Genomic DNA, 20,510 nt, shown 5'->3' with positions numbered 1-20,510 from the left:
AATAACAATAAAAGCAACAGCTAACATTTATCAAACTGTTTAGTTACATTCTCATTGGACAACTCCCCCTTCCACCCCAAAAAGCAGCTAATCTTCTCCCCCACCACACAGATGAGAAAAGTGAGCCTAGGGAAGTTCTATAACTCGCTGCAAGTCACACAGTGGAAGAGGGGTGGTTCTGGAATCCAGATTCAGTGTGACGGGGACAAAAGAAAAATCAGCAAGATGGTCCACACACAAGCACATGTGCATGTGTGCTAATTATGGAAATTAGTAAAAAGAAAATTAAATGAAGCCCAAAGAGGTGAAATTCAATCTCATGTTACGCTGCAGAGTGAGGAAGGGTAAGGCAAGAGAGGTAAAAGCCCAAACGAGAGAGATGTGGGGAGGAGGTGATGTATGGGGGTGAGGAGGACACATTTGGAGACTGTGCTGAAATGACAGCTCTGAATGTGGGGGTGGTAGCGAGTTCTCATTTTCAAGGTGTTCTCACTCTCTCTATCTCTGAATTCCAAGGTGTGAGGTGTTTGTCAAATGTACCACCCAAGTCATCCCTTAATTGTATGCCACCCTGTCTAAATGTTCTTTGTTTTACGAGGGTCTTCTCCCAGGGACTGTTGGGCCCAGAGGCCCAGAGTCTGTGCTGGTTTCTCTGTTCTTATAGCACCCCTCACCTTCTGCACAAACAGGAATGGAGGTGCTTACTAAGGCTGCAATGATGGATTGACAGGGTGGGGGGACAGATGGATGGGGGATGGATAGAAGGAGGGGAGACAGCTGAAAGGCACAGGAGTCTGATGGAGGAAGAGGAGCCCAGCCCTGCAGGTAAGAAATGCTCAAAACTTCGGTCTTTAGCTAACTCTGCGTTCTCCAGGGTCTATAATAATGTGTTGGGGTAATCCAGACTTCTTTTTTTTTTTTAGGTTTTAAAAAATTTATTTTTTAAAAGTTAACATGTGCATAAAAGGAAACTGAAAAACACAAGAAGCAAAGAACAAAGTCATCCATAATCACAAGCAGTTTACAGTTTGACTTCTAGATCCTATGTGTGTATCTACACAAGTAAGCATTTTAATGTAATTAAGATCGTACAGTTATGTATCACGCTTTTTTATACACCATAAATATTTACCATTTCAAAGTCCCCAAGCTATGAGTATTTTGATAACCAAGAATACACTACATCAACTCCATCTGAAAGAAAAAAAATGTAATCCTGCCTTTCTTTGCGACAAAAATTTCATAAAAGACAAAAATGGCAACAGGCCTCTAGATAAAGATATTGGCAGAGTTACAATTTAAAAAAATGTATTCCCTTAATGTTCAGTTAAAACTGGGACAAAGTAAGAGTACACAATGTACAATGCTTCTAAAAGAATTCATTATCCAATCTATACTATTCAAATATTAGCAAGGAGGTATGTTTCCATTGAATCACTTAATGTATTCCTGTAATACAGCCAAAGAGACACACACACATTAACAGTTATCATTACAATGTAAATATGAACACATCCGCATACATCTCTCCCTCTATACTTCCTTCTGCCCCTTTCATGATATTTTCCTCTTTGCCTCCTTCTGGGTACTTCTGCTGGCTCTCAGTGACTGCCCTGGAGCCCAGAAGCATGAAAGGGGAGGCAGGTTTAAGAAAGGAGGTTCCAATACCCCAACCTGTGGACTATTTTGTAAGAGAGGGGTTTGGTGGAGAGGGATGGAGTGGGTAGTGGAAATAATAGGAACCAGCAGTTTGGATTACCTGTGTCTCTGAATTATCTGGTTACCACAATCCTCCAGAAATTTGAATTGAAAGTAGGGGGGTTGTGGGGGAAATAGTTCAGGGAAATCCCCAACTGAGAAATAATGGGGGCTGTGATTTTAATCACATATTGATGGTGGATATCATGTGTTGAGTATACACGGTCTGTATAGATTGTCTCCTTTTTTTTAATTTAAATTCAATTAGCCAACATACAGTAAGTACATCATTAGTTTCAGATGTAGTGTTCAGTAATTTATCAGTTGCCTATAACACCCAGTGCTCATCCTCATGACACATTTGGTTAGCTTGAAGAAACTTTTGTCTTCTCTTCACCTATGGGAGAAGTTTTAAGGCCTTATTCTCAACTCCTTTGGACCCAGAAGCCCTTGGAGTCTGTTCTCTGAAATATAATTTATTTGCCTCAATCCTTCTCTGCTATGTAGCTCTTGACTGGGGGATTCCCTTGCTCTTTCTCAGCCTGCAGGGATGCTTTCTCTCCCACATGTTCTCCAGATGGGCATCATCTCCCCCTGGTTCCAGTGGTGCTTTCATTTTCCGTGGGTATGGGATGTGTCTCCTCCGTACCCCAGCAGGACCACTGAGAACGACCCACAGCTCACCAGTGCATCTGTACTGTGCCTGTTCCTCTGCCTGCACCACATGCCCAGCTGCCCTAGGGCTCTGGGGTGGGGGCGGGACAAAAAATCTGCAGGAATGTAACATTGTCCAACAACAGAAGAATCAGACTGAGACATGAGTGCCAGAGGAATTACATTTAATTGTTTGAAAAACAGGAGCAGAGGTGGAGGGTGGTAAGAAAGGTGTTCCGCATGCTGCCCAAGCTTCCGAGAAGCAGACATAGTAATGTAAATACACGTCAATAGAGATGATTAGACAGTTCAGAACCAGATCCTTGTCTGAGGTGGAAATTGCAGTTGCTAATTAATAAGTAGAGATCGAAGAAACCGCCCTCCTGGTGCTGCCTTTTCCTGAAGTGTGGTTGCAGTCAGAAGCTGGGGTGAGTGGCGTTGACAGATGGCCGAGAGAGGGGCAGTGAACTTCATGCTCTCTGTTTTCCTAGGAAGCTTGGCCTCTGGTCGAATGCTGGGGTCTTATTTCTGCTTGGACTTCTGGCACTGTTGGGGTGGACATTTCTGTTGGCACTTGGGGGCACAGGGCTCCTTGCACTTGGGTGGAGGCTGATATGGCTGCTTGGTTTGCTGGGGTGGGGGGCAGCACTGCTGGGGTGGGGGACAGCACTGCTGGGGTGGGGGGCAGCACTGCTTCTGCTTCTGCTGAGACATTCTTCGTTGACACACAATTGGAAACAGAAAAAAAAGTGAGGAACGCCTTCACCATAGAGACACTCTGGGCCCGAGGACAGGGCCTGCTGCATTCATATCCTTCTCTGCTTCTACTTTGCCCTGATGGTTTCACAACTTAAGGTCTGTATGTCTGTGTATAAATATCCATGCATGTGTGTGTAAATGTGTGTTGAATATAAGTTGTGGCCAAAAGTTTGTAAGTCATTTCAATTCTTTTCGAGACAGAGAAACATGGAAAGAATGAAGCAAGGAAGGAATGGGAGAAGAAGAGAAGAGGGAGAGAGGGAGAAGGAACGACAAGGAGAGCAAGAACGAAAAGTAATATACTTTTATGCCAAAACTATGGAATCTGGAAGAGGATTGCCTAGGATCTGAGTCCTGGCTAAACTATTAACCTGCTGTGTGACTTTGATCAAGTTACTTAGCCCTCTGTACATGCCTCTCTTAGGGTTGTTGTAAGGATTAAATGGGTATATAAAATGCATACATATAAACATGCATACATACATGTATGTGTGTGCACACACACACACAACCACACAGGGTAGCTAGCACATGATGAGCACAGTGTAAAGGTTTTGACTTATTAAATAAATTTCTAAAAATTAAAAAAGAATGAGAAGGAGCATCTCTTTTCTCTAAGACAATTATAAGAGAAAGGAGTCTAGAGACAAAATGGACTTTTTAGCTTGATTCTTATTTACAGTTGAGGAAAACCAACCTCAGAGAAGGACGTAATTAGTCCCCAGCCACTCAGCACAAGTAGGTAGAAATGGTGGTCCCCAATTCCTGGAGCAGGACCTTCCCCCTATATCACATCATCTTGTCCCTGCTGCTCTGTGCTCCTTGGGGTCTCTGCACCCCAATGCAGTCTTCTTTCTTCCCTCCCTATATTTGACTTTTCTTTAAACCACAACTCTGCCAGGTGCTCTGCCTCATGGCTGGTGCGCCCTCTCCTTCTACTGAGTCCCTCTCAGCATCTGACAAGATACAACACCCATAACACACCAGCAGGATCCTCAAGACACTGGTCTCTTGGCAGACTTTCCTCTCCCATCTCAGCCCAGCTCCCCACACCCTCGGCTGGATGGCTTGCAGACCACTATTGGTTGGTCCCCAATAATTTGGTAAAGAGAAATGCCCAACTAGATCTTTCTGACCAACCACCCAGAGCTCCAGGCCAACTCCCAGCCAGGTTGGGACCATGTGGAGCAAGGCTGCAAGGAGAGGCACTGCTTTGCCTGACTTACCCAAGTTTGCCAGTGGCTGGAGTGTGGAGATGCCAAGGGGTTTGGGATGCTCTGAGCCTGCCCACCTTTTATACATCTCACATTCCTGCCTAAGGCCATGAGGTGGCCTGGGATTGGAGTGTTGTAATTAGTTCCTAGTCACAATAAGATCCACCTGTCCTTCCTCAAATTTCAGGTTTTACTCACCGCCCAGGGCTGGCAGCCTCCCTCGTGGCATGGCAGGACTTGGGGGTGAGGGTACCTTCACTCTGGCCTTGGCCCCACCTCCCCATCACTTTACGAGGCTGGCTGCCTTGGATTTCCAAACTCACTCGTGACTTTTGACTTAGAACCTTGGCATCTGGGATGATCCCAAGCAGGCATTCAGGTTTTGAGGGTGTGAGGGCAGGGTTCCGGGAAGCTCTGGTTGGCAGAGGGGAGGGGGTGGCCTGGGTGGGGTACATAGACAGCATTGTCTTAAGGAAAACTTAACAACTGAGGAGGTGAATGGCTCTCTGGGAGGCCCATTAAACATGCATGACTTTGACTTAACCTAGGCTCAGAGTCACATTCAGCCTGAACTGGTGGAAAGACAGGGCAAATGGCTTTGATTTTATGCCTATTGTTATTTAGGTAATAAATGGGGGCTATAACCCTCTGTCCTGCCTTCTACTGAGAAAACCATTAGGTTGCATTTAAGGGAACTGGGTGGTTACAGTAGACAGTACTTATCTCTCATCTCTTTATATATGTATAAGTCACCCAGACTCTAGGGTTCCCAGGAAGTGATTATCATAAGGTGGAATGGGTGGGGGAACCAAGCATTGAATTAGAATGAGATCCCAGAGGAGTCACCTCTGCTGGTCTTGGATTCTGAGCTCCCAGGGCCCCATCCCAATTCTTTCTCTCCACTCCTGTTAGAGATCCCAGGACACAGAGGGATGGCACAGGGCACAAACCAGGATGCCCTCCATATTTGGCAACGGATGGAATATATCTTTGAAACATCCCCAAGAAGTGTTTAGAGTGGAGCTCTGACCTTTACCAGTGGGTGACCTTGGGCACTTAAAGTCTTTGAGCCTCAATTTCTTCATCTACTAAGGAGAATAACAACACCACCCTGCATGTTAAAATGGGTTAAAATGGACAACATACATAAAGTATGGGTGTAGTATTTGGCACAGAATGAGTGTTCCACAATTACTGGGTACTCCATGGAGTTGGGCTCTGAATACTAGGGCAAGACACACTCTTGGAAATATGAAATAGTTGCAAAATTTGAAGGTAAGCAGTGGCACTTGCCACCCAGTGTCCTAATACCTTGGCTGAAAGAAATGAACATAAGCTAGTGTCGAGGGTGGTGTGTCTTAAGTCTCAACATGGAATTTAGCTGTAAGCTCTACTGAAGCCTTAGAATATCCCAAGATCTTGGGAAGTCAGGCTGTAGCACTGAAGACACGGGCTTGGAAATCAATGGTCTCTCTCCTCAACCATGGTCCTGGCAGGCTCGGCACGGGACAAGTAAGTGAGACTGGGAAGAATCCAGGGGGAAAAATCCCCCGGCCTGCTGTCATTCTGACAGAAGTGATCCCAGATAGTCTCGGAAATGGATTTCAGCTCAGGTCCCTAATAGCAGAGAAGAAAGGCTGTGTGGGGCAGTTATCATGGAATGACCACCATTTATTTATCAAGATGGAGTGCCCACAGCACTGTGCCGGCACTGGGCCCATGGTGCGCAAGAAGGGCTGGGCCCTCGCTGTTCCTCAAGGCAACAGGGCATGGGAAATCTGTGTGGCAGTTCTGCCTCTGTGCACTGGGCCTGTTCACATGGGAAGGAAAAATAAAACTGTTTCATGTCTTCTTCTCTTCTTCCTTCCAGAGTTTATAGATTTTTTTTTAATAGAAGTATAGCTGACATACAATGTTATGTTAGTTTCAGGTGTACACCATTCAACAACTCTATATGTTATGTTATGCTGGCCACAAGTGTAGCTACCATTTGCCACCACAGAATGTTGTTATAATGCCATTGACTATATTCCTTTTGCTGTACTTTTCATCCGTGTGACTTATTCATTCCATAACTGGAAGCCTGTATCTCCCACTCCCCTTCACCCATTTCACCCATCCTCCACACCCCTTCCTTCTGGCAACCATTGGTTTGTTTTCTGTATTTATGGACATGTTTCTATCTCTTTTGTTTGTTTTTTGTTTTTTATTTGTTTTGTTTCTTTTTTTTTAAAGATTTTATTTATTTATTTGAGAGAGAGAGAATGAGAGACAGAGAGCACGAGAGGGAAGAGGGCAGAGGGAGAAGCAGACCCCCTGCCGAGCAGGGAGCCCGATGCGGGACTCGATCCCGGGACTCCAGGATCATGACCTGAGCCGAAGGCAGTCGCTCAACCAACTGAGCCACCCAGGCGCCCCGATTTGTTTTGTTTCTTAAATTCCACATGAGTGAAATCATATGGCATTTGTCTTTTTTTGTCTTATTTCACTTAGCATAATTCCCTCTAATTCCATCCATGTTGTTACAAATGGAAAGATTTCATTCTTTTTGATGGCTGAGTAATGTTCCATTGTATATAAGTACCACATCTCCTTTATCCATTCATCTGTCGATGGAAACTTGGGTTGCTTCCACATCTTGGCTATTGTCAATAATGCTGCAATAAACATAAGGGTGCATATATCTTTTCAAATTAGTGCTTTTGTTGTCTTCGAGTAAATATCCAGTAGTGGAATTGATAGATCATATGATATTATTTATTTTTAATTTTTTTGAGGAATTTTCATACTGTTTTCCACAGTGGCTGCAAGGTTTTTGATTGCTTGACTTGGATTAGCTGAAGAACTCAAATCCAAATGTCACTGGAGTGATGCCTGCATAGCTAAGGAAAGTATGAACAGCTGCTAATTCACAAGTTTTGGATGTTAAATTCTGTCAATCTTTTCTTGCGCAGGCCCTGACCATGCAGAACAGAATTTTTGTGGTGGATTCAGCTGCCTCAAGAATGTATTACACAGGGGCACCTGGGTCACTCAGTAGGGCTAATGTCTGACTCTTGATCTCAGCTAAGGTCTTGATTTCAGTGTCATGAGTTCAAGCCCCATGTTGGGCAACACGATGTATTACACAGTATTGCTTCTACCACCAGGGGACAGAAAAGGAATGGGTAATCTAGAAGCCACCAATAAAACTAGATGCTTATCCTGGGCATTTGGAATGCCATTATTCTCTGGCTTTCAGGAGCTTTGCTCTCTGTCTTTCTCGCTCTCCAATCCTCTCTCTCTCTCACACACACATACACACAAACACACACACACACACACACACGTTGATCTCTCCCACACTAATAGCCCTAAGTGCTTATGGGCCTGTAAGTCCAGTTCTCAGTAAAGTTGATGAGAGAGAAGGTGGTATTTTCCTACCAATTTCCAAAGCATATGCACATACTTACTTCCTACCATTGGTCTGTATCTAGTAGGCCCATGACCCCTGTTTCTTTACATGGCTCCCATCCTCTAAGGCTCCACATGGCTTTGGAGAACATTTCTCCCCCTATAGGATTTCCTTGGTGTTCATCTCATCCTCATCTCACTTACGTAAACATGCACATGCTGGTAAGGGAGTGCAGATGAGAGGTGTATATAGAGGAAGGAAGTGGGTGGGGAACCTTCCCTCCATGATGTCTCTCTCTGGCTTACAAAAGAACACTCATTTGCTCAGTTTCTAGTGCTGGGCACCCATTAGCACATTCAGCCTGAGAAGAACCAGGACCTAGCTTGGTAGGAGGGCAAGAGGTTGAGATTTGCTGGGACCCAGTCAGTCATCAAGTATATAGGAAGCAGACACCATTCCCAGTTCTCTGGTGGCTGGCGGACAGTAGGACCATAGGCCCAGCCCTCAAGGAGTATTTGATCTTGGGAAAATAAGGCCAGCTCACTGTGACAGAGGACCTGAAGCTGGGAGGCAGACAATATGAGTCAGGACCCAAGGGAGGCTATGGAACAAGGGTAACACGGGATCTTGGAGGAGCTGTCACCCTATGGGCTGGGCCACTGTTGACAGCAAAACATCAAGGAAGATGGGAGAAGCTCCAAGACGGTGGACTCCTTCAGGGTACAAACACTGTCTTCATCTTTGCAAGCTGGTACCTAGCAAAGCTTCTGGTTCAGATTTGGAGCTATATAAATTTCTGTGAAATGAATGAGGACATTCCAGGTGAGGGAATATAGACTGACTAAATGTTTGAAGGTGGGGAGATGTTATGTGTTTTTTGGGGAAAAGAGACTGCCCTACATGTACTGGGTGATTGGTGCTGATGAGCAGCAGACAGTGACCTTGGGATCAGGCCCATGGAGGGCAGATTCACCAGGACAGCTGGGATTGCTGGGTGGAAAATGCAATGAGACCTGGGCTTTGGCTCTAAACAGTCAAATGTGACACTTTATAGTATACTGTATATATTTTTAAAAATTCTATTGAGTAGCATAAGGAGGTAGAAAGGCATTGGCTTATGTTTAGAAGGCCTGGGTATACTTCCGGTTCTGACAGAAATACGCTGTGTGTTTTTGGACAACTGGCCTCCCCTCTCTGAGGCTCAGATTTTCTACTTTGTGAAACATGATAATTCCAAAAGCTCTTTCCAAACATTAACATGGTATGACTTTCCCATAGGGAACAGAGAGCCAAAGGGCAGACACGTCTGAATGACTGTTGGCAGGAGGTGGGAGCAGGGGTGAGAGTGGGGATGATGGAGTCAGGGGCACCAGTTAGAAGAGACGCAATGATAAGGACCTAGCCTCAGATAGCAGCAGTAGAAGAGGAAAGGGAGGGACACATTTAAAAATGATCTTTAGCTAAGAATACACAGAACTAGAGGGCTGAGAGAATGGAGGCAGACAGGGGAGGAGTCAAATCACACATTATGATCATAAGGGACAAAACGAGGGAATGCAGAAGGTAAGGCTAGGAGCAGCGCAGAGACCAGAGTCCTGTTCAAACATGTTGTGTCTGTGCCCACAGGACACCAAAAACTATACGACCATGCACTGCACATACACGGCTGTGCATAAACTGTGTACACACTGCTGGGCAGCAGTACAGGGGCATGATGAGGGACAGAAAGGAAGGAGATTTCACCTATTGGGCCGAGTTTGTGCTGGGCACTGTGGAGAAGCATGAGAAATGCAGGCAAGGAAGCTCTGGGTCCCAGAGGAGCAATCCTCCTTCCTGGTACCAGGGCTTGGTCAGGGAACAGAAAGCATTCCAGACTGAGAGGTGCCAGAGCTGGAAGGAGCCCAATAGTCAGACAAAACATTCCCAATGCTTGGTCCAAGGACTGTGTCAGCACTCGGTGACATCCTTAACAGGCCACCGAAGAATGAGAAAATGTTACCATACTTTGTGGAATTTGGTATAAGGTTGTGGAGCTCCATTTCTTTGGAAGGTCTTTTTTTTTTTCTGTTTTCTCTTTTGAGACTATACACTTTCTAGAGTCATTAATTTTAAAATTAGCTTTATTTATTGAAGTGATAGTAATTATAAAGGGCTTTTTGCCCTTACTTGGGAAAATTAAAAGTTGGCCCTCTTTACCAATTGTGCTGTTTTTTTAAAAAAAAAATAATTTTAGTTTTGGTGAAGTCCAAAAGCCTGGGTACTATGAATGTGGTCTGTCCAGTTTGTCACTAAGAAATATGGAAAAGGTGAGGTAGACAAAAGAAGGGACTTACTTTAGGTCACATTTTATCAAATGCCCGAGAGAAGACTTGAACACTGGGTACCCGACCAAAACCCAAACCAAATCAAACGAAACAAAACAAAATAAAACGAAAACCAACCAAATGAAACCAGACTTTGGCCAATGTCAAAATCTACGCAGGAAATTCTCTTTCCCTCTTGTATGCTCCTCACCGCCATCCCCCTTAAAGCCAAGGCTTTGCAATGATGGCAGGACCAGACTTGTGTGGCACCCACACCTGTCTCTTCCCAGACTCTCCAGGACACAGCGCAAGGCTCTGGCCCATCCCTGTTCTCAGGAGACACGCTGTGGCCTGCACTGTGACCTGACTGACATGGAACCCATTCTCCTTTGCCTTCATCCAGCCTCTCATATCAGAGGGGATTAAACCCTTCAAACCACCTCTTCCTTTCCTGACTCTGAGGAAATTCCTAGTTGTGAGAAGTAATTCACTTTCAAGGTCCCCATGCTGGCTTTTACCCACCAGGCCTTTCCATGCCCAGAACCAATGATTTCATCATCATGATAGGGATGCCCTGGGATGCTTTGCTGCCCTATGGGACTGAGCTTACCTTTGCCCTGTGTGGCCCCAAGATGTAGAATGAAGCCCCTGAGAGGTTGAGGATCCACAAGGATTTGCCTCCAGGTTCTTGGTCTTATTTGGTAGTATTACTCACTCCCATGCTTCTAATTACCACCTTATACTAACGACTAGCAAATCTGTATTTCCAGACCAGGCCTGATACCTGGTGCTTCAGATCCATGGGATATCCAGTTGCCTCCTCAGTGTCATCATCTGGTTGTCTCAAGGACTTGTTGGTCTCAACACTGGTTCCACAACTGAACTTGTCATTGCTCCTCCTACTCACTCTTCATTTTGGTGAACAGCACCACCATGCACCCCTACCAGCCACCCAACAGACTGGACCAGAAACCTGGCACCACCTCTAACCACATCCCACCACTCACCAAGTCCTGCTGATCTATCACCTAGATAGGTAATGTATGCCACACACGGTGTATGTGATTTTAAGAAGCCCCTCCCTGGTCTGGTCTTCATCAGATCTTGCCTGATTGCCAAAGAGATCCCTTAACCCATTTCCTTGTCTGCAGTCTCTCTAGTGCAAACCGTCTTATGCAGAGAAGCCAAAATGATCATTCCAAAAGACAAATGTAAAAGAATTTCTTGTCTTTAAGAAATAAATACACTGGGGCGCCTGGGTGGCTCAGATGGTTAAGCGTCTGCCTTTGGCTCAGGTCATGATCCCAGGGTCCTGGGATCGAGCCCCACATCGGTCCTGGCTCAGCAAGGAGCCTGCTTCTTCCTCTCCCTCTGCCTCTCTCCCTGCTCATGCTTTCTCTCTCTCTCTCTCTGTAACTCTGTGTCTCAAATGAATAAATAAAAAAAAAAAAAGATTTAAAAAAAAAAAAAGAAATACACTGAAGTGTTTAGGAGCAAAGAGGTATCACATTGGCAATTTACTCTCAAAATGTTCAGGAAAAAGAAAACAAAACATAGATAGATGATAGAAAGATAGATACAAACAGATATACAGTTATATAGATAGATATGTATCTATATACATATAGCATATACATGTGAATCTATACATATGTATACCAGCTTTAGATACATATATCTATATATACACATAGATATATATACATCTCTCTCTGTATATTTATACATATATATATATACACACACACACATATATCTTCTTCCTGAACATACATACATATCTATGTATCACTCTATAAAAATACATACACACACGTACACAGAGGGGGGTGGAAAAGATATCAACATTTGGGAATTTCAGTGAATCTGTGTGGAGGTTGTCCAGAAATTTTTTGTATTGTTTTTGACACTTCTATGTAAGTCTGAAATTGTGTTAAGATAAATAATTTTTAAATAACGCATTTTAAATGTAAAGAGTCTGTGTCATTATCTTACATAGAATCCCTCGTTGGTTCCTCATAGCCTCTACCTACAGGACCGAATCTAAATTTTGACACAACACAGCCCGCCCACCTCTCCAGGTTTTTCTCACCACTCCCTGGGTCATGCTTCTGCCCCATCAGGAAGGACTTTCTTGTAGTTCCTGGAAGACAACCTACTATTTCTCATTGCAAAGCCTTTGCTCATGTGATCTTTCTGACCATATGCCCAACACCCACCCACCTATTTCTGGCTACGGGGTAAATCAGAGAAATGATTCAAACATATAGAATGGTGGATGGAGCTGGATGAACTTTCCATTTCTCCATACCTTCTTCTTTTTGGATGGCTATGGTTTGTTCCATTTTTTGCTATGTGTGGTTCCCCTCATCCTGGAATACAGATAAAAAGGATTCTGAGGCATAGCCTATGATTTTAAGTGGGTTAGAGGCAGGTGCAGAAAACTTGAGTAGTGCCTCTGGGGAGACCAAAGTCTCCTGATAAGACCCTTGAATTGGTGGTTTTTATCTCTTGTCACTCAATCGAGAGGACAGTTGTCATGAAGTCTGGTCCTGCTCCACTCCTGGTTCTCTTTACAGAGATAAATAAATCTCTAGTCAGTCCCCTGTGAAGTGTGTCAGGCAAATTTAAGCTGGAGCTGGAGGCATTTGTGTGCCTGTACCTGTGTGTTTGCTGGGGTAGGGGCAGGGGTAAGAGGTAGACAAGGTACAACTTTCCTCTGCCAAGAAGTACCCGACCCTTCACCCTGCCTTGAGGGATGCCAACCAGTTATCACATCTAATTTTAAAAAGTAATATTCCCTTATATATATGGGTGACATCTTCTTTATCCATTCATCTGTTGAAGGGCAGGCATCTCAGCTCTTTCCACAGTTTGGCTATTGAGGACATTGCTGCTATGAACATTGGGAGGCAGGTGTCCCTGCTTTTCACTACATCTGTATCTTTGGGGTAAATGCCCTAAGTAGTGTAATTGCTGGGCCATAGGGTAGCTCTATTTTTTATTTTTTGAGGAACCTCCACACTGTTTTCCAAAGTGGCTGTACCAGCTTGCTTTCCCACCAACAGTGTAAGAGGGTTCCCCTTTTTTCACAACCTCTCCAACATTTGTTGTTTCTTGCATTGTCAATTTTTGCCATTCTAACTGGTGTAATGTGGTATCTCAATGTGGTTTTGATTTGAATTTCCCTGATGCCTAATGATGATGAACACTTTTTCATGAGTCTGTTGCCATTTGTATGTCTTCTTTGGAGAAGTGTTTGTTCATGTCTTCTGCGCATTTTTTTGGACTTGACTGTTTGTTTTTTGGGTGTTGAGTTTGAGAAGTTCTTTATAGATCTTGGATACCAGCCCTTTATCTGTACTGTCAGTTGCAAATATCTTCTCCCATTCCGTGGGTTGCCTCTTTGTTTTGTTGACTGTTTCCTTTGCTGTGCAGAAGCTTTTTATCTTGATGAAGTCCCAAAAGTTCATTTTCGCTTTTGTTTCCCTTGCCTTTGGTGACGTGTCTTGAAAGAAGTTGCTGTGGCTGATGTCGAAGAGGTTACTGCCTAAGTTCTCCTCTAGGATTTTGATGAATTCCTGTCTCACATTGAGGTCTTTCATACATTTAGAGTTTATCTTTGTGTATGGTGTTAGAGAATGGTCGAGTTTCATTCTTCTATATAGCAGTCCAATTTTCCCAGCACAATTTATTGAAGACTGTCTTTTTTCCATTGCACATTTTTTTCTGCTTTGTCAAAGATTAGTTGACCATAGAGTTGGTCAGGCAAAATGTCTCTCACCATTCTGGGCATGAGACATGGCAATGGTACAAAGAATGGAAATGCAGAGCCCAAGTGTGGGTCCCAGGAGCCTCTGGTCCCACTACCCGTGGCTCCCTCCTGGGTAACTTCCTTCTGCTCTCAGCAATAAAGCAGAGGCAGGGTAGACAGAGGCAGTGGAGGACCCCCTCCTTGCCTTTCCTTTTTCTATGCACACCCTTTAGCTGGGATGGTGCTGGCAAGTGGGCATGTGGAATCCAGATAAGCAGGTATCATGTTTGCTTTCTGGTAGGGAGAGCAAATGCTGTGTCTGGAATTCTGAGTCATATCAAAGGCTCTGTAAGGTCTATATCCTGTACTACACACACACATGCACCCTCAATTGGTCTCCACTAACTCTGGGGACTCTCTCTCTGTGCAATGTCCTTTGCTGGGCACTGAGGGAAGTACATATAAATAAAATGCATCCCCAGATGGTTGCTGAAGACCTAGCATGTAGTTAAGACAGAATTGGATACCATAAAAAATGGAAGTAGTATAAAGAGGTCCTGTCTTCAAGTTGCTTAGAGTCTAGCAACTGGCAAAAGCGAAAATGAACAAAAGGGGACCTCAATTTTTATGTAAATATAGACTCCTAGGTTTCCATTGAGAATCAGATTGTGGACAAAGAAATAAGACTCTCTGGGGGAAGACAAGACCCAAAGATTCAGCTCAAGAGAGGAGAATAGAATTGCAGCCAGTTGGTATGAATGGAGTGGCCAGTGATGCACCTATGTATGTCCCCATCACCACGTAGGTCCAAAAGGAGCAGCAGCAGGGCTATACAGTAGGGCTGACCTTGCTGAGGACCTCATGGGGGCTAATAAGAAGGCCTTACCAGCAATAGAAGACTGGTACAGCCTGGGGGAAGGAGGCAGGTGGTGGAAACCCTAGAGGTTACAAAAGGGATGTAATGGAAGACTCTCCAGAGTCAGTGGGCCCAAAGCTGTAGTGACAGAGAGTACCATCCAGCATGGAGGCCAAAGCTAACCTGAGAAACAAGTTAGGGCTCTTGGAAACAAAACTTAGACATCCCAAGAAGGAGGGGATGAAGATGTAATGAGAAGTTATCTATTTCCATTTTAAATGAGTAGTGTCTGATATTTTGAGATTCCAACAGAGTAGAAAAGAAAAAATACCCTTAAAATATAAAATTCAAATGGTATCTTTTTCATGAAGCCTTTCTCATCCCCAAGAAATGCGTCCTCTCTGTCTAAAGGTAGACACTCTTTCTTATGTCCACTGCTTTTCCCACATCTACTAGGATATGTAGAATATTCCTCTTGTTTCTTAAGACATTTGGGCATCTGATTTGTTAACCTCAATAGTATTAAACACTGAAGGACAGAGCCACAAATGTCTTCCTCAAAACTAGCACAGAGCCAGACTCATAACAAGATCTCTGAGCTCCTCCTTTTGTTGTGAGGCTGCTCAGGAACATGGGTCTATGCAAGGGTGTGGTCTTGGATGCCAATGACATTGAGTGGCTGTTTGCATGGTAAGACCACCTCAGGACCACCTTAGGTGTGGTGTAGAAACAGAATTCATTCAGGCATACCTAAAAAAAATATATGGACTCAACATTTAGCGAGCACCTACTATGTTCTAGGCACTGAAGTAACACTCAGAGATAAATAAAGGCTTAGTGTCTGCCTCACAAGTCATGAGAACTAGAGCAGGAAACAGACTGTATAAATTATTTCAACAATATATAATAAGTACTTTGGTGGAGTTATTTGGAAGCTGTTGTAGAGGTAGGGAAGGAAAGGAACCAGCCAGGAGGTATTAAACACTGAAGGATGAGGGAGGCTCAGCTCAGTATCATCTTCTCAATGCACTCATGGTGAGTGCAGGCCAAGGATGCCCTCCCTTTTCTCCCAGAAGTTTCCTGATTTGAGGGAGAACTTTACCCATCCCTCTGGCTCAGAGAAGTCTTCCCACCTCTTCTCCACTTCCACCTAACTCTATGGCAAACCATTCCATTGTGCTACCATCATTCTCACAAAAGCCCAAAAGAGGGCGCCTGGGTGGCTCAGTCGTTAAGTGTCTGCCTTCGGCTCAGGTCATGATCCCAGGGTCCTGGGACCGAGTCCCACATTGGGCTCCCCACTCTGCGGGAAGCCTGCTTCTCCCTCTCCCACTCCTCCTGCTTGTGTTCCTGCTCTCGCTATGTCTCTCTCTGTCAAATAAATAAATAAATAAATAAATAAATAAATAAATAAATAAGCCCAAAAGAGACTGAGAATTGGGCATCTGAAAGGAATGTCCAGAAATTAGTCCAAGGCACTGACCAATTTACAGGATTACAAGCTGTATGATGGGGGCCTGTTTTTGCTATACCTCAAGGGTCTTTGTGAGGCCTAATTAGGTGGAAAGGACTGGAATCATCAAGAACACCCCATAACTGGAAAACTCCATTTACAGAGAGTCAACGTGTCTGCAGCAGCAAATACCACTTAATGAGTACCTATCTTGCATTGGCCATTTCCTGGGCACAGAGAAAACAGGGCACAGCAAAACCCATACAGGCTCTTCTTCCTCAGGGCCGACATCCAGTGGCGGGGTAGGGGAGGAAGATAGATGATAAGCACATACACAATCAAGGAACAAATAAGTGAACAACAGCATCTCAGGGAAGGCATGAGGGCTATGAAGAAACTACAACATGGTAATGTTTCATTAGAGTGGTTAAGGAAGGCCTCTGTGAGGCCGGGACATTGGAGATGGGCTCGATGATGGCAAGGTGGTCATACAAAATTTGTGGATAGAGGCAGACCAAGAGCAAGTGCAAAGGCCTGAGACAGGGATGGTTTTGATGTGTTTGATGAGTATTGCAAGACTACAGCATGTTAGACGAAGAGCGGGTGAGTTCAGCATACTAGGCAGTGACCATGTTCCATGGAGTGCAGGCTGTAGAAGGGTCTGAGCTATTAGTGAACTGATCTGAGTTTTGCTTGAGAAAGGCCACTCTGACCTTGAAAGGCAAGCTGAGCCAAAGCACAAGTCAAGGCTCCTGTCCTCTTATCTTGCATCCATATCAGAACCCAGGGAGTATATTTCTATTCTAATTTTTTATTTTAAACTTAGCCAAGAAGAAACCAAGTTTCAGTAAGGGAGTAGTGATACACTTACTGATACTAAGTGTAGGTCTCTTTGCACTATATTGCACATCGTGGCTCTTCCTGAAAAGTGTCTTGATTTTGAAAGTATATCTTTGTCCAGCTGAGTACATTCAACCCTATTAGACTGCTGACTCCTATTTGAGGAGGCAGTCATTGTAACAAGTGGCCTCTTGCTGAAGGAACTTCCTCCTACTGCCCTTCTCGCAGGCAGAACCACCATCTCAGATTAGCCCTACTGTACTTGTTAATCTGGCCTTCATCTAGTCCTCCCTCTCTCACCCCTCAGAGTTCTTGGCTACTCTGGAGTGCCCCAGAGTTCAGTAAGAGCCACACAGGGCTGGTGGGCTCTGTCTTTCCAGAACCCACCAGGGTTCTGGAATGGAATTCACACTTCTTATTTCATTTTCAGCCATCCCATGCCTACAGCAGGGGATTCAAGGAAGAACATAGTAGGAAGAACAAAGAACATAGTCTCAAGCCAACCAGCCCTTCCATTTTATTTCTCTCTGCTTCCTACACTCAAGCCAAATTGAACCACTTAATCCCTTCATACCCACAGTGTTTCTCCCCATCACTCCTTCACTCAAGTAGTTCCCTCTGGGGTCCTGCTCCATCCCCTTTTGGCACCCATCTCTTGGTACTCATTCTTCGAAACCCAGATCATATGTAATCTCCCCCAGGAAGGTGCTCTGAAAATCCACTAAGCCTCTGTGAGATTTCCTATTGCTAAATTCTCAGAGCATTTGCATGGGCATGGACTCTGGAATCAGAAAACTCTGGGTTTGACTCTTAGTGACTCTCTGAGTACCTTGGGAGTGTGATTTGTCCTCTCTGAACCTCAGTCTCCTTGTCTCTAAGGTAAGGAGGATAATCACACATACATCATAGTGTTGTTGTGCCAAGGAGATGAGATCATGCATGTAAAGACACTGGGACTGACCCCTGCTCACTCTGAATCCTTCAGGGCACAAACTATCCCATTCATCACTATTTCCTTGGAGGTGTCTCAGTGTGGATACCCAAGATTTGCTTTTTAGAGCCTTCCTGAGGTGGAGTCCTTCTTTTCCAGGCCTGCACTTCTGCATCATGACACTAGAGGGTAGCAAGAGACCACAGGCACTTTGAACACTGGCAGGCCATCTTGGATGCTTTTCCTCTTGGCTATACTATACCAGGTTCAATCCCAATTGTGTCTGTCTCCAATAGACATCTTTTTAACCTCCACAGTGGTACCTTGTCTGGTTAGATTGTTTTATTTATTTATTAATTTGTGTTTGTTGTTGTGACTATTACCTAGTAGAGTGGTACAAATGGAGAGGGGGAAAAGATGGCAGAGGAGTAGGGGAGGGACCTTATTCTAACCAGTCCCGGAATTGAACTGGATATCTACCAGACCACTCTGAACACCCACAAAATCAGCCTGAGATGTAAGAAGATAGATCTCTACAAACAGAATATGGCAGGCGGTTGGTTTCGAGGTACGAATCGGGGAGCCATGATTCCACAGGCAGATATCCAAGGATAAATGGAAGGGGGAGGGAGCCTAGCCATGGGGATCCTACACCGCTGGTGAGAGATAGCCTCCCTCACTGGGGACGGAGCACAGACTCACAGAACGGTAGCAATGGGGAAAGGACTTTAGGGCAGCCCCCAGGACAGAAACCCAGAGCAGGGCCCCGTGTGCAAACTGGGGGCGGCTGGTGGTTGTAGAAGCACAAAGGGCAGAGACGTGCCCTGACCTGGCGGCGAGGACTGGGAGCACTGCTGAGGGGCGCACAACCCAGGACGCTGCAGTTTATAGTAGCACAAACAGAAATGGAGATAGTGTGGCCTGGAGAGCTCACTGAAGAACAGACTATGATCTCTCTGCTCTTAGGCAGAGGGTTAGAAAAGGTCTCTTCTACTCTGAAGAGACATGGAAAGCCGCCAGGGAAAGCTGCCAGAGAGCAAAAGCCCCAAAAAACCGGTTTTCACTGAGCCCATCCCCCGCCACAGGGGGCAGGGTAACTCTGCCCAAACAGGGTTCCTGAGTAATAGGGCGGCAGGCCCCTCCCCCAGAAGACAGGCTGGGAGAACAAGAGGCCAGCAACCCTAGGTCCCTAGAAAACAGGTGCATCTTGCTTGGGTTCTGGTCAATAATTTGGACTCTATACATTCTCTCAACCACCCCTGAACAGAGTGACTAGGAGGAGGAACCCCCAAAATAGGAAAGACTCAGAGATTATGACTTATGCCACAGATTTACAAGTGGATTCAGATATAACCAAGATGTCGGAGATGGAATTCAGGCTAGCAATTGTGAAGACAATAGCTAGAATGGAGAAACCATTTAATGGCAACATAGAGTCTCTAAGGGCAGAAATGAAAGGTGAACTGGCAGAACTTAAAAATGAAATCCAATCTAATCTAGATAATCTAACAGCTAGGGTAAGTGAGACAGAAGAACAAATTAGTGACCTGGAAGAACATTTAATAGATAAAAAGGGAAAAGAGGAGGCCAGGGAAAAACAACTCAGAATCCATGAAAATAGAATCAGAGAAATAAGTGACACCATGAAACGTTCCAATGTCAGAATTACTGGAATCCCTGAGGGGGTGGAGAGAGAGAGAGGACTAGAAGATATAGTTGAGCAAATCATAGCTGAGAACTTCCCTAATCTGGAGAATGAAACATTTGTGTCCTAGAGGCAGAGAGGACCCCTCACAAGATCAAGGAAAACAGGCCAACACCCCAATAGTAAATCTCACAAATCTTAGAAACAAGGAAACCATCTTAAGGGCAGTTAGGGGGAAGAGATTCCTTATGTATAGAGGGAGGAATATCAGAATAAAGTCAGACCTATCCACAGAGACCTGGCAAGCCAGAAAGGGCTGGCAAGACATATTCAGGGTACTAAACGAGAACATGCAACCAAGAATATTTTATCCGGCAAGGCTGTCATTTAGAATGGATGGAGAGATGCAGAACCTCCAAGACCGGCAGAAACTGAAAGAATATGTGACCACTAAGCCAGCCCTGCAAGAAATATTAAGGGGGATCCTATAAAAGGAGAAAGACCCCAAGAGTGATATAGAAAAGAAATTTAGAGGGACAATCTATAAAAACAAGGTCTTCACAGGCAACATGATGACAATAAATTCATATCTTTCAATAATCACTCTCAACAGGAACGGCCTAAATGCTCCCATAGAATGGCACAGGGTTGCGGGTTGGGTAAAAGAACAGGCCTCATCCATATGCTGTCTACAAGAGACTCATTCTGAACCTAAAGATACATCCAGACTGAAAGTGAAGGGATGGAGATCAATCTTCCATGCCAACAGACCTCAAAAGAAAGGTGGGATAGCAATTCTTATATCAGACAAATTAGATTTTAAACTAAAGACTGTAGTTAGAGACACAGAAGGACACTATATCATTCTTTTTTTTTTTATTTTTTTTATTTTTATTATTTTTTTTATTCTTATGTTAATCCCCATACATTACATCATTAGTTCTAGATGAAGTGTTCCATGATTCATTGTTCGTGCACAACACCCAGTGCTCCATGCAGAACGTGCCCT

Source organism: Leptonychotes weddellii, chromosome 4, assembly GCF_054177405.1.
Source record: "Leptonychotes weddellii isolate Sample4059 chromosome 4, ASM5417740v2, whole genome shotgun sequence".
Lineage (NCBI taxonomy): Eukaryota > Metazoa > Chordata > Mammalia > Carnivora > Phocidae > Leptonychotes > Leptonychotes weddellii.
This window is presented reverse-complemented; position numbering follows the sequence as displayed.